Here is an 8,208-nt window from a genome sequence, read left to right as displayed (position 1 = left end):
ACAAAATTAATGAGCAAAAATCACTAGCATTACTATACACCAACAATAGCCAAGCCGAGAGCCAAATGAGGAACACAATCCTGTTTACAATTTTATGCCAAAAAAGGAATAAAATACCTAAAAATACAGCTAACCAGGGAGGTAAAAGATCTCTAAATGAGAATTACAAAATACTGCTCAAAGAAATTAGAAATAAACAAATGGAAAAACATTTAATGCTCATGGATTGGAAGAATCAGTATCATTAAAATGGCTGTACTGACCAAAGAAATTTATAGATCCAATGCTATTCCCATCAAACTACCAACGACATTCTTTGTAGAACTAGAAAAAAACTATGTTAGCTTTCATATGAAACCCAAAAAGAGCCCAAATAACCAAAGCAATCCTAAGCAAGAAAAACAAAGCTGGAGATACCTCATTATCCAACTTTGAACTATACTACAGGGTCACAGTAACCAAAAGAGCATGGTATCGGTACAGGAAGACACGTAGACCAATGGAACCATAGAGAGACCAGAAATAAGGCTGTACACCTACAGCCATCTGATCTTTGACAAAGCTGACAAAAACAAGTAATGGGGAAAGGACTCCCTATTCAGTAAATGGTGCTTCTGATTTCTTGCTCCTGGTATGCATTCAAGTTGGGGAGACATTTCCCTTATGCCCTGCACTCACAATAAAAGGCTCCAAGAAAACTCCGTTTTAATCTCTCACTTAGGGTATAGGAGAAGGAAATGGTTTGAGAGGACATGGTGTCCCCTTTTCACAGGTGTCACCAGAGCAAGGTCCTAAATTAATGACACAGGAAAGGATGGTTTCTGTGAACTTTGCTTCTTAGCTTCCAAGACAGCTTTGAAAGGTCACATAGCTGTGATTCCTAAGTGCCAACATACATGCACTCAAGAAGTACCATGCAAGACACTTGGCATATACAATTCAAAACAATACTACCAGATAGGTATTTAACAGATGAGAAAACTGAAATACAGAAAGTTTCAATAACTCCTCTAAGCTCATCCAGTGAAAAAGTGGCTGGCCTATGCAGAGCTGTTTTAACTTACAATTGGAAGCCCTGTAGATTAGCTGAAACAGCAGTTTTGAACTCCCAGGATCAGAGTGAAACTGCATAGACTGGTGTCTTGCTCAGAATAGACAGATGAGTTAATTAATCAATAGTTAAGATGAGGTCTACCAGGATGCAGCCTCTTTTTGGCAGCATAACCTTCTCCCAGTGAAATCTTAACATTAAAACTCAACATACAAAAATCAAAAGCTGAGCAACTTTGGTTGACATGAAGGTGGCAGAACCGAGCACCACTTGAGGCTTTCTTCTTATTCCCACCTAAAGTCCCCAAAGCACTGCCATAAAATTGCAAAACTTGGCCCCAGTAAAGCTAGAAAACTACCAAATGAATCCAGCTCCCAGCACAGCGTGACAGACAGTATACTATTTATCTGAAAAAGTCCTCCTTTGGGTTATAGGGTGTTAACATGGACATTTTGGTTTCTGTTGACAATAGATGCCACATTCCAAAATGACAGACCACCTTATTATTACAAGAAATTATTACATGAGTAATACAGAGTTTATTGCAAGACTTGACTTGTCTGCAGTATAGAGGATATAGAAGGTTCAAGTTGTTGGCTATTGCAAAGGGTCTTGTGAGGAAAGTATTGGAGGGTCCCTTTCCTTCTCATCATCTCAGTTCAAGGGAAAGAGGCTCCAGCAGGTTCATTTGGAGAATTTGAGTCTTGCTTCTTCTGGTTAGCAGGCATAGTGGAGCAAGGCAGGATGAGGAGAGAAAGACTTGGCAAGTTAATTTACCAGTGGAGTGGAGAATAAATGCTGTTGTGTTGGGAAGGGCCTGCACTTCCAGATTGTCCATGTGTGAAAACAAGACAGCATGGAGTTTTCTTAGATCTTGTTCAGTGGGATCACCTGAAGGATACTAAAGCCCCAGCAGAAAAGAAGCTGAAGGAAGATTCCTAGGGACAGAGGGAAAAGAAGAAACAAACTAGACTGCATTCACCCAGGTCAAGGAAACTGCTGAGATGAGATAACCAGGAATAAGGAAGATCCCCAAGGAGCACAAAAGAGCCAGCTTAAATACCTGCCAGTCCCAGGGAGTGGGAACCATTGTAGCAGCACAGTCACAGTGGCTTCCATGCCCCTTCATCTGTCCTTCTTCCCTTCCTTGTACCTGGAAGTGTCAGAAATTGCAGTGACCCTGCAATGGGAGGAGAAATAAGCATGAGGCAAAGAAAGAGAGAAGTGTCATACTCTCATGACATCCCTTTCATTTTAAATTACTGGTTTTTAGCTGTCTGGTGTTTTGTTTTGTTTTTGCTTTTGTTTTTTTGCTTTGTTTCTTTTCATGTTAAGTGGCTGTAAAACTTTCGTTTACCTAAAGGGATTTTTATCCAGGGCAGGGAAAGACTACATTCATTAAGAAGTTTTAAAGAGAGAGTGGGAGTCAAATGTCAACTTTGGTTTATATTTATACCCATACATGTTGCTTATCTAACAAACTAATTTTACTTATGTTCAGATGAAATATACATCTTATAACTTCTTTCTATAGAGTAGTGAAGGCTTCAGGAACTCACAGACCAAGACTTTCTACAACAGCTCTGGAAACTTTTGAGGGAAGCTTGTCCTGTTTTCCTCTGAGCTACTTTTCTCCAGGCTCCTCTCTCATGGGTCACAGCTTCACAATTCCCTCTCTTTTGGGCTCCCTCCCTTAGAACTGCCTGTCCTCCATATGTCTTACCTTTTGTCCTTATGGAGCCCCTTCCTGGGTCCAGTGCTCCCTGGGTGGAGGCACTATTCCTCTTGGGTGACTATGAGAATTCCTTAATGTTCTGCATTGGAAAATTAACCTCTAAGTATGTGAGGTCTTCTGAGCTTGGTTTTCTCTTCCCTCCATCATCATACTCAGAACCTGAGGACTTCCATTATGAAAACGTCTATGAAAAGATCTGGCGCCAATGACTGTGTTTACAGCTTTAAGCTTTCAGCCCCACTATCAGACCTTTTAAACAATTCCCTCTTGACACACACTATGGACATTGCCAGTTCTGAACTGTCTTCTGAATCTTTCCTTCTTCCCTCAAAGAGGATTTTATTTTCCTCTTTACATATTTTGCATTGACTTTGGCATGTATCAGCAGTAACCATTCTTGACATCTTGGCCTGCTGTCTAGAAAACCCTCCCACAACGTTTCAACAAGAACTACCTCCTAGAAATGGTATCAGATCGCATTTGCCATTATAGACAGTCATATTGCTATTTCCCAAGATATCTTTATAGGAAACAGCTGGCTTCTGCCTGCACCATCTGACAGATAAGCAGAATTATCAAAACATAAGCAGGCTGCTTCCTTCATGGGATAAAGGAAAATAAGATACCAGTGAGTAAACAGAAAATTATGATCCTTACTTTCCCCTTGTTTTCTTGTATTAATCAAGTCATTTTCTAAAAAGAAAGTTTGCCATCAAAATTTGCATGCAAGTTACTAGACCAGCCAAACAAATCATTAATTTAGAAAAATATCATCATAAATATAATTCAAGCCTTTAAGTGAAGAGAAATGAACTAGCAGCCCATTCTATTGATTTCAGCACACAGCACATACAGCTGGTGTGTACAATTTAATTTATGGATAGGGTGTCTAAAGGCGATTTTCAGCATCGTCTAGTAACTGAAAAGTCACAAAATAAATACATTTAAATATTTTCTAATTAGATTGAAATGAGAAAATATCGACTGGCCCTTTGCTGAAACTAAAATCACATCATAGTAATATTATATGTTAGTGATGTTGTAAAAATGATAATGGAAAACATACCAACTTATTTAATTTAAAATGTAGCCTACCAATCAGGAAAAAGACATCCTTTCTAAGATTGACATCTATCATTCTCTTCTCCCTCATCATACTGCAATCTCTGTGAAGACAAAGACCAGGACAGCTTGGTTAATTCTAATGCTAGTACTGAATACTACCTAACACTAATACTGAATGACTATTGGCCAATTTAATCAACCATTCAATGCTATTTACTCATTTATTTTTCATTCATTAACAATTGGATTCTTTGTAAAGGCCTCATCAAAATACGGATAAATGAGATATGGCCCCTTCCTCAAGTTGCTCACAGCCAAAGAAGAAAGACAGACTTATAAATAGATTATTGTGACACAAAATGTTCAATGCTCTAAGAAATATTTGAGCTGAACACAGATGAGACCATGGCTAACTTTGCCCTGGGGAAAAAGTAAATCTTTTCAGGAAAGGATTCCTTTTAGTTGGGTCTTAAAGAATGAGAGGCCAAGGAAACAACGGAGTATAGAAGGACTCCTTAATAAACAAATCTGAAAAAAATTTTTTCTTTAGAACCTAAAGGTCGAGATTATTTAAATTGGCTTTTTGGGGCTTTTTATTGTCATACAGAATCAGGATTCTTTAATAAAAAAAAATTTGCCCTACATTTTTTGTTTTTGAAGAAAAAGCAACAGATAGATCATTCCACTTGGCTACATTTTCATGTGTTGATTACTTCCTCCCATATTTGGAAATTGATTTGAAGTGATAGTCAAGCTTGACATCTGTGTTCCTCTGCTTTTTTTGTTTTCACAAAATTATTTTCTACATTATGAAATGTAAATACTATTTATCAATCAGATATCATTTATCTTGTCCTAAATAAATAACTGCTCGAAGTAATAAAATCAAGATTCTTCATAACAAACCATGAAAACATTATTTGTATAGACCAAAGGAGAAAAAGAAATTTAAAGATTCATGTAGTAATCGCTTCTCGGCCTTTTGGCTAAGATCAAGTGTAGATTCATGTAGTAGAATAAATTGTATTAAACCATGAAAATGTTGGTCTTATCTACATATATCTGTATGTTCCTGAACTGGAACTTTTTGTTAAAGACAAAATGTTACAATGTTTAAAATAATCCTCTTTAGGGAGGATAATAACCACATCTTGTGCTAATAATAATTCTATGTAATGTAGGGTATTAGCATATTTACTTAATATGTTGTTCAAAGAGGTTGAGTTTAAAAGAAGAAACGAACTGATTATGGTAGTGGTTACATGACCCCATACATTTGTTAAAACTCATAGAATGTACTTAAAAGGTTAGTTTCATTGTATATCAACCTAAGGAATAAAATTTTCAAAAATTTAAAAGGAATGAAAAGAGATGAGAGGGAGGAGGGGAAGAGTAGGGAATTTTGGTTTTATCATTTGGAAAAAATTAAACTTTGAGCCCTTCCCCTGATACTGCTCTGGACTTCTTTCCAAAAGGAAAACACTTGGTACATTTTAAGCAGAAAAACTAAAATCGATCACCCACACAGCCAGGCCAAGAATGAAGAGCAGAAAACTTGGAATTTGACAAGAAGGAAAGGGATCCAAGTCAGGAAATTGACTTGGTCAGACGTGTGGAAAATCAAGGCAACCCACAACGCCATTAATGAAGGTCTCCATAATATGGCCTTGCCTCTGCACCCTGCCCGCAGCCCCCACTCTCTCCAGCTGAGAGGATTTATATCAGAGGAGCGGTGCCAGCGCCTTCCAAGGGAAACACGGTTGGAGCACGTTTTACCAAGCGATGCTACAAAGGAGGCACAGGTGGCAGGCTGGAAGCTCTTCCTCAGGATGGAGGGAGGGAGCCAGCCACAGCCAGTGCCCTTGATCCTGGTCTAAGGAAACTCAACTCCACTGAACAGAAATCTCAGCTCCAAAGCCAAAAAAGGGAAAACATAGTTAAAAAGGCTTTATTCTTCAAAACATCAGAAGCTGTGTGCCTTTTCCTGTCTCCTGTTACTAAAACATGTTAGAGGTAAAGTTCACTAAGAAGATGGTCATTAGAAATGACCTAAAGATAAGTGGACTAAAGAGTATTAAAAAGGATATGGAAGTAGATTGCCATCATTGGCTAGAAGCCAGTATTAGATCAAAATTGCACAAGGATTAGCCAAAGAGGATATAGACTAAAGCATAACCGTAAACTGTCCAAAGCCAAGTGTGTCTGTTAGTTCAACAGGCTGTGCACAGTTAGAATTGATTCTTGCAGAAAGTTTTATAGTTTTACATGAAAAGGAGGAAAAATAATATAGTCAGTCTTCTAAGAAGAAAATCAAAAATTGTTACATTTTTGCATCCTAGCTCCACCACTGATGAGCCATGTGACACTGGGTAGGTTATTTGTTTGTGCCTTAATTTCTTCATCTATAAAATGGAGACTATTAGTACCTACTTCATACAGTTGTTTTCAGTGATTAAATACATGTAAGACATCTGCAATAGTGAGTGGCACATACTAAATAGTATGAAAAGTTGTCATATAATAAGCATTTCAGATTAGAGTTGGTTTTGGTATGCCAATACCAAGTATATTCTGGTATTACCCTGAACATGACCGAGGTCTGTACACCATGCAAAGAGGCTTGTTATAAATTCCCCAAGTTTTCCTACTGAGCCAAGACTTCCATTGATTCTTTCTGGATTTCTAGCCGTATCTTCCTTGAACCTAACTCCAGTATTCCTAACGCCCAAGGCCTATTTTCTCAGAATAACAGTGAAGGGCAATAAGCCCTGAGATGGCAGTCAGATGACTTAGAATGTTGTTATTTCTGTACTGAGTTACCTGTCAAAATCAGTGCCCCTTCCTGGGCCTGCGATTCCTCCCATCACAGAAAAAGTTTAGACTGGATGACATCTATGCTTCCTTTTAGTTATGATATTTTGTTGTTCCTTTATAACATTTTAGGTGATTTCATTTTTACTTTATTCTTTTTCCATACATTGCATCCAGATGCTATGCTTTTCTTTTCTTTTTTGAGACAGACTCTCACTCTGTTGCCCAGGCTGGAGTGCAGTGGCGTGATCTTGGCTCACTGCAGCCTCCACCTCCCAGGCTCAAGTGATTCCTGCCTCAGCCTCATGAATAGCTGGGACTGCAGGTGCATGCCACCACACCAAGCTAATTTTTATATTTTTAGTATGGGTTTCACTATGTTGGCCTGGATGGTCTTGATCTCTTGATCTCGCGATCTGCCTGCCTCAGCCTCCCAAAGTGCTGGGATTACAGGCCTGAGCCACCATGCCTGGCTAGGTGATTTATTACATTTTTCATTTGAATGTCTGTTGCAGAGATAAAGTGCAAGAGGACTTTATTTATGAGCGAATATACTTCTTTAAGTGCCTTTTGGACATTTATATCTGGATATTCCCTGCAGGCTCCTTCATCTCTCTATGTGAAAGCAAATTATCACTTTTCTATCATCCCATATATTCTATCATCCCATGTATTATCACTTTTCTATCATCTCTACATATTTCCCTCCTGAGATTTCCAAGAATAACCCAACTGTTCTCTTCGTCCCTAGCTCAAAGCATCAGCTGCCTCAGATGATCCCAGCGCATTTCCTTTTCACATCTCTCTCCTGTCTCTTCTTGCCCATCTTTGAGCAGCCACGTAGGTTCAGGCTTGTCCCGGTTCTCTTTTGACCTCTGCTTCTTAAATCTTAATGTGCACCACAATCACCTGTGGATCCCATTCAAATGTAGATTCTGATTCTGTAGGTCTGGGACAGCCAGAGGTTTTGCATTTCTAATAAGCTCCCAGGTAATGTAAAACTGCTGGTCCCCTATCACACTTTGAAACACAAGGCACATAGACTTCTAATGAGAGCCCCAGAATCCAGATGATTTCCTTTTTAATCCAAGTTTTGGGTTTGTATTCTAAACTGTTTCTGTTCTTTCCTGCTAAAATATGGCTTGCATAATTCAGAAGTAAAGTCTCTTCACAATATAACTCCAACCTGTGTTTTGTCTTAACTCTCAGAATCCCTATCCTACACATAATGTAATTTATCTACCTAGCCTACATTTATCTGACTAGTTGCTTTCAGAATGAATTTTTCACTTTCTGCCTTCATGCCTTGTTGGGCTCAATTCTTTGCTTGAAATGCCATCTTCCCCCTTTTATTTCTGTTATTCAAAATTTTATAACTCCTAAAGACCTGGCACAAATACCACTTAGTCCATAAAACATGTCTGTTTCCCTGAAATTCATCATCTCCTTTAAATACTCATGGTGATTTGCTGACTTTCTGTTGATTCACATTCTGCTTTGTATTTTACATTTATGTATCTGCCACCTCTCCCATCAGACCAAGGGC

The 8,208-nt window shown here is 38.5% G+C and overlaps 1 pseudogene; it reads left to right on the top strand.

Annotated features, from left to right (window-relative positions):
* The first annotated feature begins 4,817 nt into the window (after positions 1 to 4,817).
* On the top strand, positions 4,818 to 4,967 carry LOC119471940 (annotated as a pseudogene).
* Positions 4,968 to 8,208: the final 3,241 nt, after the last annotated feature.

The sequence above is a fragment of the Cebus imitator genome, unplaced genomic scaffold, assembly GCF_001604975.1.
Source record: "Cebus imitator isolate Cc_AM_T3 unplaced genomic scaffold, Cebus_imitator-1.0 Scaffold3, whole genome shotgun sequence".
Lineage (NCBI taxonomy): Eukaryota > Metazoa > Chordata > Mammalia > Primates > Cebidae > Cebus > Cebus imitator.
This window is presented reverse-complemented; position numbering and strand designations above follow the sequence as displayed.